Source organism: Agelaius tricolor, unplaced genomic scaffold (genome assembly GCF_023055355.1).
Source record: "Agelaius tricolor isolate 1412-34295 unplaced genomic scaffold, bAgeTri1.0.p SCAF_5, whole genome shotgun sequence".
Taxonomy (NCBI): Eukaryota; Metazoa; Chordata; class Aves; order Passeriformes; family Icteridae; genus Agelaius; species Agelaius tricolor.
Genome location: NW_027269265.1, coordinates 39,928,282 through 39,942,790, shown reverse-complemented (window position 1 = coordinate 39,942,790; position 14,509 = coordinate 39,928,282). Strand labels below are relative to the sequence as shown.

The window sequence follows — 14,509 nt, the reverse complement described above, 5'->3', positions numbered from 1 at the left end:
ATTCAACACTGGTATTTAAAAAAAAAACCAGACAACCCTGATTTGCTTTAAATGGATCCATTACTAGACATACTGTACCATGTACATATCAAATATCTTCATGGAATGCTACATGCACAGGTTCATTTAGTAACATTAAGAATTTTTTATTCATTACCTGACCACAGGAAGAGCTCTTCCCAAATCTCAATATGTACTCACTTCCAGCTTCTTTCACCCCCTATCTATATTAGAGAAACACACACACAAAAATAATTAAAATGAAAACATTGTGCCAAGATTTGGTCATAAATATAATGCTTAAGTTTCCTATGTAGGTTCTATCCAGAAAAGCTCAAGAGATTCTATTTTTCAGACAATTTATTCTTATGATGAAGTACACATGACCCAGCACAGGCCCTGGAGCAGGATAAGATGAAACCTTGCATTACACTGTTACCATTATGAAAAATAACCATATATTCTGGGGGTTTTTTCTATTCCATTATGGGGCTACAAATTCACAAAAAACCCTGTTTCTCTTTTCTCCCCAAAATTTCATTTTTCTAAAAGCAATTGTTGAAGAGCCTTGCCAAAACAGGCAATTTAATTACAGTTTATTGATCAGGTCACCTCTGCATTGGCTCTTCTTCAACATACCATACTTGAACACACATCCAATAACCCTCTTCATGGTTGTGTTTAATAGCAGTTAAACTCAGAGGTCTTTTAACTCAAAGACCATCTTCGGAATTCTTGTATAATGAGGTTCCATTAAGTACAGCACGTTCCAGTTTCCTGGTATTGAGACCAACATAAGCAACAGTTACACAAGGAAGTCAGTTCTACAGATGCAATTGAAAGGACCTGATCCCAGTACAGAAGTACAGCCAACTAAGATAAAGGTGTAACCTATGAAGGAGTCACATTTACAGGGAGTAATATGGGCCATTTTGCAGTGCTGTTGAGAAAGGTTTCTCACATGCAATAAAGACTTTTGGAACAGTTTGGTTAAGGTTTCTTTTCGGTGTTTGGTGGTTTTTTTGTTTTTTGTCTTTTTTGTTTGATTGTTCATTGGTTTGGAGCATTTTAATGTTTTAAGTGCTGAGCTGACTCTTCTCTTCTGCCCCATCCTCTCAGATTTTCTCTGCTCGACCAAAAAGATTATAGATCAAACACACGGAATGTTAGGATACCAATAAAAAGAATGGAAATGGATATATCGTTATAATCACACACCACCTCAACATTCTTAACTTACAGTTCTGAGCTTTCTAGAAATGAGAGTCATTATTTTAAAATGTTTGTGGAGACTTATCAACAAGAAAATGGGGGAATGGGAATCAATTCTGACAATAAACAAAGAAAAACATTATGTCCCCACAAACACTTTTCAACCAGCTCATCCAAATCATTCCAAAAACAATATATTTGATATTAAAAAAAACCCACAACATTTTATTAATTGTCTGGTTATTAGCTTGTTATGAAATAATTTGTCTTCCTTGTTTGCTTAGGAAAAATGCATTTTATACTTCATTCCTTAATCTTGTATAATTAAATGACAGGTGGAGAAAGATAAAAACTTGCTCACATGGCAAAAAAGTCTAGAATCCTCCTCACAATTTGACTGCATAGACTGGGCCAGAGGAACAGAGGAAAAAAAAGGTAAAATCCTTCTTGCCTTGAAGAACACTGAACACTCTGAGAAACAGAACTGAGAAATTTAGCAGCTGAAGAAAGATAATCAATTCATAAACACAACAATCTTACTAGATGAAAGAAACACTTGATTACTCATCATAACAGGCCAGGAATTAGACCAAAAAAAGTTACATCCTTAAGCAGAGTACAGAATAAATTACATTTTAGAAGAAGTACTCTAGATATGAACAAAACAGAAAACAGGAAAAAAAATTCTTCATACTATGACTTCTAAAAAGATTAAAAAAATTTAAAAAAATATTTTTTGTGCGCATATGGATATATGCTCCTAACATGTCTAAAGAAATGGCAGAGTTTAAAATACTGTTGAAATACAAGACAGCAACAGAAGTAGCTGGCCATGATTTAGTGAGCAACCACATGGAAAGAGCACATACATGCACAGGAGTACTGAATTGCATCAAAGTTCTGATTACTTTCTGTATCAAGCTATCAATTAATTTTTCTGATGCTTCTTTACAAAAGAGATTTGAGTCTCAGTGCACAGAGGTCTTGAGAAAATCCATATATTTTTAGGAAAGCACATAAAACCTACTCATTATATTTGGCACGCACTAGGAAAAGATCCCATTCTCTCTGCAACCCACTCCATGTCTAGATGACATGTTTACAACAGTTAGAGTTACTCAATTATGAAAAAGTTGATGCAAAGGAATAAATGAAAAGCAGGCAATAAGCAATAGAAGACAAATGGAAAAACCCTCAAGTTCTACCGAATTTAAGGGATTTGCAGAGTTCAAGAGAGAAAGATCAGAGCTCCAAAAAGGCATGTGGAAGAAAAAAAGCTGAACAAGAGGTGGAAAGCTTATGTTAAAATACCCTCTGAAGCCTTTAGAATGCATGAACTACATGCCACTGATTTTCTGAACAGAGTTCAAGTTATCCATTTTCTTGACCTTGCTTCAAGCTATCCTCCCTGTTCTAGTGAGACACCAAAACATTAAGCCCACTCAAATATATGCTGCTGTAAAATCCTCACAAACTCTGAGATTATTTTTCACTGGGCACATCCTAACAACACTCTCTGGAATATTCCTATTGGACTAAAGAGCCAAAACTAACAAACTGCTAGCTGAAAAATCAAGGGATCAGTGAAACACTTCTGATTTAGTGACTTTTGACTTCAAGTGTATGCTTTAGAACAGTTTTCAGAAATATACCATTTCAAATAAACAATGTAGCACTGATCTAGAATGAATGTTCAATTTTCAGGTTTTGCAAAATAACTTCCAAAAATATCTGCATTAATTTTTCCCACCCAATGGAGCTTTGTAACTCAGATTCATCATACAGATCATTTTACATCAGAACACATTTTAAGAAATACATGTTAGTTAACAGCAACAATTATTAATTTAAAAACAGAGATTCCAGGTATATGTTAATTAGTTTCCTGGAATATCTGGTACACTAGGATAAAACCTTATAAAATAATAAGAAAACATGTAGATCAGCAAACTGAAAACAACTAGATAAATTGTTTGAATGGAACCACTGGGACAAAATTAGTGCAAGCATTTTTAATCTGAACATTCATTTAAAATAGAAATGGTTAAGTAACAGAAAAATACAAAGATCATAAAATATTTTTTCAGTAAAAATAACTTAACAACCCATTCTAATAGTACTGCTACACTAGAAAAAGTTTTATTCCATTTATTCTTTATTCCAGAAAGTATACTGGAATAGACTTTCATACTGCTGCTAAGAGTGGCCCATCACAGCACACATATACTTGTTTTTGTAAATATTCTGGCCCCTGTTCACAAGATCTTGTAACCACAGAAAGGTGCACAATACAGCTGACATTCCAGAGCCTTCTTTGTCACTGACTATGATTAATGAACTGTTTTACAATGCTCTGTGGGATGCTAATCACAGCATTCAGAAAATTATGAGGACTCAAGAGTCCACTTCCCACAACTTCATTAGTGGCTTTTTAGTGTCCCCTTTATGAAATACATGTGGCTCATCACACCAGTTTTCATTCAGCCACTCTCCAGAAGATACATGATTCTTCTCAGAGGAATGTTATGAACATGTAACAATAGCCTACATAATTTTTCCTTTTTTTTTTTTGACTTCAGCAACTACCAAAACACATTGAAATGAAGATAATCAAGAAGAAAGGATGCATGACACAGATGGTACACAAAACCATCAAATGCTGCACGTGTTCACTGACCACCTGCGCAGTGCTGAGTGGTGCTTTCAGGCCTGTGAGAAAAGCACCGAGTTGTAAGTTCACTCACTCTTACAGTTACAGGACAATCAGCAATCTCCTTGCACCCTTCAGACTAGGTTCATGCCAAACACAACTGCACATAATGCTGATGACATAAAGTCATTTGACAACAGCACAAAATGGAAATATTGCCCTCCATGAGCCTGCAGTTCCAGATGACTATCTGCTTGAAGGGAAATATAAAGTAAATAGCTATTCTCATACATTTAGAGACACTAAAAACATGACCTTTGCCCAGCACTGCAACTGTACACATGCAGGGAAAAGCACATTTTAACACAAAGGAATTTCTACACTGTGATGAATCAAGAGAAGAGAGATACACAGTAGTTCTGCCTTCCTAAGCCCATGTTAAGTGTAGGGGGGAAAGGAGTACTTGTCCATGGTTAAAAAAAAAAAAGAATACCACTAATATTAATATGGTTGGGAAGGAAGGTGCAAAAAGCAGTCCTTTAAAAAAAGAACTTTGTGAAAACATTGGCATATTTCCTGGAAAGTGGAAAGCATGTTCAGTGGAAGAGTTGCAAAGCCAACATTCACTCAGAAGGATTCTACCATTAGCTCAACAGGTGAAAAATCTATACACCATTTAGAAAGAAGAAAGGAGTAATACAACTACTGCATAAGAAGATGCAATACAATGCCTGAAAATGCATTTGGCTGGCAGAAAAGGAGCTGGTAATGCCTTGAGACAAGGATGGATTTCACAGATTTGTATTCCTGTTACTGTGATACATTGTGTTTTACATAGTATTTGTGACAAAAGTGTTACCAGTAACATGCTGACCTGGGTGAGGTTATATTAATAGCCTGCCCCCAGAGGGGAATGCAGCACTGGGAATTGGACTGGGATTGCTCTGTGACAGTCTGTAATACCTTAGTTTCCTGAGCCACAACATGAGGTCTCAGCTCCATCTGCAAGCTCAATGGCAATCCTTGCTTTCTTTACATCTAATGTAGATATTCTGCTGTACTGTCTTGCTGCACTCGAATACATCATGACTACCATCTTTGCTTTGTGATCCAATGATCACACACTTTCTCCTCCTATTTCTTGCATCAGGACCACACATGTTCTCCAAGAAAAGGCACATGTTTCTACTAAAACCATCCATGAGGTTCAACCACATTAAAAGTGAAAATGAGAACAAATGATTCCCAGATAAATTGCTCAACTACTTAGTTACCAAATGTCTGTTTTCAGCTCTCACCAATGCCTTTTCATTTGGGCTTAAAGTTCAAATCTTCAAAACTGCTCGAGTAACACTTTAACAGAACAAGCTTCTTAAATCTCTAAAATGAGATATACTTTCCCAGAACCTGCATTTTTACATCTCTCTTCTAAACCTCTTAAGACTATTTCTGACTAATCTTAGGAACCCCAAACTAGCCATTACACACTCACCACAGCCCATTATATTGTATACAGCAGTTAATATCACCTCCCCTACACCCCTTCTACTGCTTATGTTATTCAAAACCATTGTCTCTAATCCGTAAGTGCAATCTACAATATTGGTCTCTAGACCTGAGATCACACATTTGGCTCTATCCAAATACTTTCCAGTTCAACTTGCCAAGCAATTTAACAGTTAGTGATCTCTTTCTATCAAATTTAGACATTTATTAGGAGCAATGTATTCTTCCCAAGAGCTAAAGCCAACGACCAAGAACCTCCTGCCATGTAGCAATGAGGGAGCCTTCCTTAGAGTTTGAAAGTTCCCTCCTTACTGACAGGTTTTTGGATTCATTAACCAATTTTAATACAGTTAACATGAGTTACGACAAATATACTTAGGCAAAATCAATCTGATTAAGGCAGTATCATTAGGATCGGTTTCAAGTGAATCACCCTACAATTAACCTCTGTCTTGATTAGATTTTTTTCCACATACTGGCAAACATCTAATTTTTCTCATTCCCCTTAGACTTGGCTAATTTCAACATTTGTTTAAGAACAAAAGAAGTAACAAAAAAAACCCCACCAAGACTGAAGTGCAAAAACAATTAAATGAAGATTTTCTTATGCTAACAGGATCTGCCAATTTCAGATGTGTTTATTAGGCACCATTTAATATAATCCAAACTATAAAGAAGTGCTGAATTATCAGTGTAGCATAATTACATAATTTTAAAAGAGCAAAGCCAAAAGAACAGCAGAATATTTCTATACTGTAGGTGTCACCTTGACACTTACCCACATCTTGTTTTTCTCCCCCTGGCAAGTACAATTTCTTTCACTCACCAGCAAAAAGTGTGGCAAGACTATCACCCCCTCTTACCATTTCATCTAAAAATTATAATACTAAATAAAAATTCATAACTCACAGATACCTTTATCCCACATACTCTATCTCTCTGTATTTCATACTATAAACATAATTTTAAAAACCCTGTGATGTACATCCTCACCTATTTAACTGAAAGAACTTGTGAAGCAGGAAACTTCTTGTCTGGCTAGTTCCTCTGATCTTGTCCCCTTAATGAATTTGTCATTACAAAAGTTTAGTTTCAAATAACAGACTAATCCTAGACATTTTAAAAGGTACAGACTACCAGTGGTATTTGAAATTTGGCTTTTCAGGCACTGTAAAATAGTACTAATTAGAGCCAAATAATATCCACCAGGTTATCATGTCTAGTTTTTTTCAAATATTCAGTTAATGTTTTAGATTTGGACTATTTAAGTTTAAACTCAGATGCATTCAAGATAAAATGTTACTTGGTCCATTGAAAGAAGTATTTAAGCAAAAAAAAAAACAAAATAAGAAACACTGCAATATGCAGAAAGAGATCCTATACTCCTTCTCAGCATCCTTTGCAAAAAGCTGTTCTCCCTATGCTTCATTCACAAAAAGAGATGGATAATAAGGGGGGAAAAAATTTTGCTCCTTAATCAGCTTCTTATTATTTCAACCTCTCCTCACAGGTCTTGGATGAAACATTATACTTTCAATACTATTTTCTTCTGGATTCTCCAATTCAGCAAGATAATTCTGATTTCTTGGCATGCATTAAGTGCATGGTTCCAAACTGGACACAATGACCTAGCTGACTCCATTTCTACTCTAGGTTGTGCAGAGAGATCCACATCAGTTTTACAGTGCTGAATGACAGCATTTTTATTTTTTTATTTTACATTTATTCATCCTGGTGTGATGTTACATTCTTAGAACTATTTTTTGTGCACAATACTCTTGATTTAAGGTAGCTCTTAACCCTCAATTTCTTTCTTCAGAACTCTCAGCCATTCCTTATCCTCCCTGTGGACTCCCCTGTGTTGCAGCTTGAATTGCTGCTAGTAAAGTCCAGGGTAAAGAAGCCAAAAAAGGCTTTTACATAATATCCATAGATGTTCAATTCAGCCGTGCTGTGAGATGTTCTCTCCGACACCCACTCCCCCCCAAGGTCCCGCTCTCTCCCCCCGGGGCCTCCCGGCTGACCTTGGTCTCCAGGCAGCATCAAGGTAAGCCCCACTCAGGAAAAAGGAGGGAGAGCCTCAGGAGCACCTATGTTCAGGCATAGGAACAGGGGAAGGAGCTAATGGGGTGTAACTTAGGAGAAGCCCCTCCAGGGCCTCCACACCCCTGTTTTCTTTTTCTTTAATCTAAAATCAGGATTTTAAATTTGCCCTTAATGGCTTGAATCCCATTTTTCTCTGCTCATTCTAAGTTCTTGCTTCATGTTAAATTCTCCTCCAATCTTCCAACCTCTCTGCAGTGTCTCAGCCTGGTATCATATTTTTCACTGCAGCAAACATGTGTGTCAATGGATCCATTAGCATCCTCTTTTCTTGAAAAGAAAAACGTAAAAGATTGTTGTTTGTGCCTCTGCATCAGAAATTACTTATCTAGAACACACTTTTAATAAAGAATATAGTTCAAAGAGGCAGAGGAGCAGGAAGCAATTTTTCAAAGAATCCAAGCTAAAAGACTACCAGAATAGAAGAGTACACTGAAGGCAAACGTTAGAATAAGAAACAGACTTTGCTGATCCTCAGGCAAGAGGGAAAGTAGCAAGTAAGATCAGAGATACTTCAGAACCACAGAAGGACAGTTCTAATAAAATGGCAGGGTTAAATCAGCAACATACCCTCCTGAAAAGGTATTTTCCATCAGGAACGATACACTGATCTATTTAGATATGTAGAAACAGAGAATATGTATCTGAGATTTTAGGTGCCCTTACAATAAATAAAGCTCAAGGTATACAGGCCTTTTCCAGAGATTAGTTTGTCTTGAAAGGCCTATCACAGATTAATCTAACTTACAGAATATCCAAGAACAGATAAGAAAGTGTTTTAGAATGCAATAAAAAATGTTGATTTTATCTTTATTTCTCAACAAACTACAAAACAGCAATTCATAGATGGAATGGATTAGACTAAGTGTGAAATATGATTTGGGGAAAAAAAAGGAAAGGCTACCATGGAAACATTTTTATATCTGAAAAGCATCAGGAAAAAATATCAAATAAGTATATGGATGATAATACAGTTTCCTCAAGCCATACTGTGATAGCAGAACATAATTCCAAATGCAGCTTATTAAAAAATCTGACTGGAAGCAGGAATCCAACACGATCCATGGATTGGATAACCAACTATGCAATCCAAGTAGGGGAAGATATCACCTCACTGTAGTGCTCAATTACTTGTCTCAACCACCATCACTCCCTAGATCTCACCTAGACACTGAGCCCAAATCAGCTTTCCTCCACTGCTCAAGCTTCCTCAGCAGTTGAGCAATGCATATACCAAACCACTGGCTTAACTATAGCTCCAGGCACTGCAGTTTATAGAACTGCTCAAATCCTTTTAATTACCCTCCCACACAAACTAAACAGAAAAGGCAAGAAGAGGTTTCACGCAGTTCTCAAGCACTGTGCCTCTTTCTTGCTAAAGAAAGGAACGCATCTCTGCTAAAGACAGTCAAACCATCACCACAGCTTCCAGACAAAGCAAGTTAGTGTGAACACAGAACAACAGGAAGTACAAAAGTAATTACAGATGCATGCATGCATGCCTGCAAGCAGGCTCTCACAAGGAAATAGATTTTAATTTACAAAACTTCAAATCAAGATACAAATTGTTCTATTACATAACATCATGTACAAGGGACCAGCCAATTCTGACTACAAGTGAGGTTTTGAGAAGTCATGAAAGTTCTACCTTTCATTTATTTTCAGAGCCTGGAGCACACAGATACTACACATGGGGTTGGAGAGTTGGAGGGTGAGGTGGGGGAAAGACTGTACAGATTTCCTAGTTCCCTGCTAAGATTTTTTTCCATCTGAATCATTGTTTCTACTCCATATCAATAAACCACTCTGCAATGGCTGGGAGGGATCTGGCAAGATCAGCCACTTCTAGTCTGAAACATCCACAGAAGCCTGTTTCCTCCAAAGTCAAACCATGCATTCCCAGCCTAACAACTCCAAGAGAGCATTACCACAAACTGCTGGGCAAATCCATGGACTGGCAGCTGCCTGAAGGGCGAGGTTACACTGCTACATGGCCACAATTTGCTCCTGCCTGCAGAGTCTCTCTGCTTCTTCTGCACCATTTGGAACTTCTTTGAACAATCATCTGAGCTGATCTATCCCAAAAGACAAGAAACAAAACCTTTCCTCTGGATTTGTGAGATAAATCAGGTAACTCGTTTCAGTAGGAGTCAGACAGAGAAGAAAGCTGGGTTCAGGAAATGGAAACAAGTCCTCTCACCAACAGGAAGCAGTCACAACAGCTAACCCTGGACACACCACCTGGACACTTGGAAAGCTATCACCATATTCTTTCTTCTGGCCTGTTCAGAAGGTCCCTAGAACATTACTTGAAATCCCACTTTTTTTTTTTTTTTTTTTTTAATAAACTATCCATTAAACTCCTACAATACCACAATACTTCTAATGTTAAAAGTGCACAAAATAAATCAAAATAATTGAGAGCACTTTAGATGTCGCCAGCTTGACAAGCACTAGTGAAGTTGAGTGAACTGTAAAAGCATCAAATCTGCTACGAATTTGCTCGAACTCTTAGTCTTATTTGCTCAATTGTGGAAGTTTAAGAAATTTTCACAACTTTCTTATCATAGTTAAGAATACTGATCATAACAGTCTTTTCTACAGTTACATCAAAGAACGAATAATGTCATAATATTCTTGGTTTCCAAGTTCACACCTGGATTCATGTTTCAGTGAAGGTCACTTCATTCTTTAAGCATTCTTCTCAAAATGAAGAGAGTTACCTTAACTTATAGTTACCTCTTCATAGTTACCTATGAAGAGGTAAATATAAGTTACCTACGCCAACTTATATTTCAATAAAAATAATGTGTCCTCAAACATGACTATTATGGTACTTGCCCACACCTTCAAAACCATAAGAATCTGAAGCATTGGATCTGAGATATCCCAGAGCACACAATACTTTCCACCCACAACAGCTTAGTTGCTTATAACTCTTGAAAAACTTCATGGAGTAGGGCCTGTGCGCAGCTTCTGCAGAAGACCAGCTTACCTCTGAAAAACACACGTAATATCTGCAATACAGATGGAAAGGGCCCAGAAATACTGCCAGAGAAATACAGGATTTAGTACATAAGACAGAGGATACATAATGAACCTACCAAAGAATTTCTCTTTTTAGAGATGAGAGGCAAAGAGGAGAAGGGAGAGAAATAGGTGTATGGAGAAACAAAAGGTGAAACAGGTATCTGATTGACCCATTCTGTCAGTGATCACTGAAAAGTAAAGGACCTGACGTCTCTTTTGCTGTTTCCTCTTCTCAGCTGACAAACACTTATCAACAGAGCAGTTTTCAATTGTGAAGGCAACATCACAAAGAATGAGAAGTACTTACTTACAAGCAATAATTATTGCTCAAATTAATACTTTCAGGGATTCTTCTTCCTCACTTTCATTTTGAAGCATAGGCAAGTCTCTGAAAGTAGAAGAGGAAAAGCTCATCAGTTTTTATCACAGAATCATTTAGTTTAGAAAAGACCTTGAAGATCATCAAGTCCAGCCATAAACCTACCACTACCAAGTCTACCACTAAACCATGTCCTTAAGAGCCACATCTACATATCTTTTAAACTCACCCAGGGATGGAGGTCAACAACTTCCCTGGGCAGCCTGTTACAGCGCTTGACAACTCCTTCAGTGAAGAAAAAACTATTTTAAACAGCAAGAAGTTGGTTGTTGAAAAAGCTTATTTGTGAACCTGACTTCAAGGCAAGGAATGAAAGGAAAAAAAAAAAAAAAGAAACAGGAAACCAATTAAAGCAACAATAGTACCAGGAACAGGAACAAAGGCAAAAAAAAAAATTAAATGCTTCAGATAACTGACTTTTACTACAATTACAATTCTGCCAAATTACTCTTATTTTTGAATGAAAATTAAGTGATTTCTATTTCAAAGAGAAGCTTCAGCAGCTGTACTGTTAAAGGTGAATTGGCAACTCTAAAGCTCTCAAAAGCAGCAACAGTGATAAAAAACAAATCTGGATTCTGTGTTTTCCTATTCATGTAATAAATTATTTAAAGTAATCAGCACCTACAAAGTCAGAGCCCATGAACTTCCAAAAATGGAAAGCCTGAGGGAAACAGGAAGATAGCCTACTTTCACTTCTATTTGAGGTTGATAGGGTATACTTGGCTAAGGCACTCAATGAAAAGATTATGGCTTTTGATGTGATAAAGTATCTCAGAAACCAAAAAATACAACCCAGTTGCTCCATGTATAAAAAGAAAAATCAGAAAAAAAAAATTCATTCTTGTATTGTAGCACCCATCAAATCAGCTACACTGTCTGCTTCACAAAAATTGAGAGGTGAAACTTTCAGCTGAAGGTGACTTAAGAAGCCAAGCAGAAGAAAATTCAGAGTCCACATGCTGCAAGAGGTAGCCCTACATGGAACACAGTAGAGCATAGTCTAGAATGATGCTTATTCTTACTTTTGTATGAAGCATTATGATGTATTTTCTTACAAGTTCATATTTCCAGCCTCATTAACAAGGAGAAGGTAGTACATTATGTGAGCCATACATATGGAAAAATAGATTTAGACAGATTGGCTCATGGTAAACATGAAGTGGAAACATTTACATTTCATGTAACGAAAAGAACTATTATTAAATTTACAAGTTGATTTATTTGTAAGCAGCAGAATTGCAAGCAGTACCAAAAGGCCTTCCAGTCTTACCAGGCTGGACAAATCCCCATGCCCTACATTACTAATAGGACAGAAATAAAGCTCTTTGGGTTTTTTCCCACAGTTCCATAAAAAGAATGCAGTCACTTTACATAAATTGTGATTATCTTAAAACAGCCTGTCTACTCTGAAACATTCAAAACTACCAAAAAGTTTACAATTTTACAGCCCAGTATTGCTAATAAATCCCTGAGATTTGAATTCTGTTCATAATGTAAAAACTGAAAAGTATTTTAAAAAATCTTTGCATTTCTGTTTCAACCACCTCAAGAGTATTTACAAACATCACTAATTAGACAGTTGTTCCTTCCAGATAAATTTGCTCTCTTACACAGATCTTTTTGGATATAAAGGCCAGGAAGTGAACTTACAGACAGAAAGTTTTAGTTATATGCCCAGTTCTGACTTTGAATTGCTGGATGTACAAAGACTAGTCATTACCTTTTTTCTCTTTTTTTTTTTTTTTTTAATTCATGTATTTATTAAAATATATATATATTTCCTTATAAAGAATTCAATAACATCTGCAGTGTTCAATCCAGTCTCCTGCATTGCAACCAAAACCAAGTCCAAAACATTTCATCAACACTTTTCATGTAATTTAAGTTGCATTTCAAAAAGACACAAGATTTGAAAGAACAAGAGCAAAGTCGTAGAGTTTAAGGATGCCATGCTTTAGTGACTACAGAAGTGTAACATGAAAATACCTATATCACCTTAGGAATACAGAAGGTTGCAGCAAGGAGGAAGAAAAAAGGAAACACTTTTCCCATCCTTTCTCCATTTGACTGGGGCAAACTGATTTAATTCTGAACACAGACCCTGGACCCATATGCCAGGCCAGGACTACTTTCCCAATGCCACAGGATGAACCAGACATGTCACTCAAAATCCCACCTTTAGAGAATGCAAATTGTCTCTGCTTCAGAAGAAGATAAACTATGCACTAAGAATAGAAAAAAAATAAAAACAATAAACATTCCCTTCGGATATGGACAGGATACCAGTGGAAGATCTGAGGAACAGAATTTGAACTGAAAACTGAAAATTTTATGACAAATAACAATCATACACTTCCTTATCTGCTCTACTCTCTGAGTCCAGGATCAACTTCATCATCTTACACAGTATTCTTAGATATATAAAAGATCATCTTGAGCCACTGAGTTTCTTTCTCCCCATTTCTGGGACTAAACCTCATCCTCTGATTTTCAAACAAGATTTGCTCATAAAGTTATGCCTCAGATATATTTATTTTCAGATGTTTCTCTCCCATATATGCTCTCACACGCAATAAAGACTATTGTTATCTCTTCCCAGGTCCTACTTGCCAAATGCTTTCTTTCTCTTTAAGAAGGCAAGTTCAGCCTAACCAGTTCTTATCCAAATGACTTGCTCTTCTCTGAATGTGACTGTGATCAGAGCTAATGCCAATGTAAATGTAAATCAACGAATGCTTTATTGGCTGGTCCTAACAATCTGTTTTTCAAAGCTAGAAAGCAGCTGGTGTGGTTTAGAACCATGTTACTCTCACCAAGCCACATCATCTGAGAAGAAGGTAGATCAGGAGCTGGGTCATACAACAGCAATCTGCCTCTGGGTGACCAGTCTGGGTCTATCCAGAGTTCTCACCAGTGCTCAAGTACGTGAATTTGCAACCTATATTTTATTTATTCAACATTTTCTATTACTCCAAACACACAAAGCTACTCCTAAGCATGATAATCCTACCTTCTCTAGTACAAGCAATCTCTGAAGCACACAGACCAGCATTTTAGTAAAGTCACCCACATTTTCCACTGCCAGCTCTAGAGTTTCAAGTTTCAAGAGAAGAGCCTGAACCTATGGTAGGGAGAACATTGCATGAAAAGAATCTATTTTAAACAACTTAAAACATTGAAACACCACAAAACCACTTCCAACAAACAAACTAAATCCGTAAACTGGTAAAGAAAAAGAAATGGAAAATTATTCCTTCTGTAAGCCCAAGTGAGGCTCAGAACATGATTCTTCCAGTTTTAAGAGATAATGTATGTTTCTAATGAAGAAGTCAAATTTCCTTAAACAAATATGGAAAGAAAAACATCCCATGGAGACAGAAGGAAAGCTATTCTTTTTAATGTATATATTTAAAAAATCATATAGGGTTTTCTATATACATTACATAATAGTTTGAGGTTTGGTTTTGTTGCTTTTTTTTCCTTCAGATTCCTTACTGCTAAGAGTGAAAAAAGCTGGCATATGCAAGGTACAAAGTCAAATCATCAAACTTCTACTGCCAGAGAAGCAGCTCCCAGGAATTATCTGTTTTGCAGAGAAGTGCACAGGATTCTTTCTGCAGTTCAAT

At 36.7% G+C, this 14,509-nt stretch overlaps 1 protein-coding gene across 4 annotated transcripts in view; it reads right to left on the bottom strand.

The window, feature by feature from the left end:
- The window catches only part of FUT8 (fucosyltransferase 8), a 100,708-nt gene that overhangs the window by 68,434 nt on the left and 17,765 nt on the right, over window positions 1-14,509 (bottom strand). For 2 of the 4 annotated variants that reach the window (XM_071427555.1, XM_071427552.1), the window contains exon 2: window positions 10,813-10,889. The gene's annotated coding sequence lies outside the window, so the exon portion shown is untranslated. Of the gene's footprint in view, window positions 1-157; window positions 177-10,808; window positions 10,890-14,509 lie in introns of those variants that run through there. The other 2 variants (XM_071427553.1, XM_071427554.1) reach the window with 2 other exon arrangements.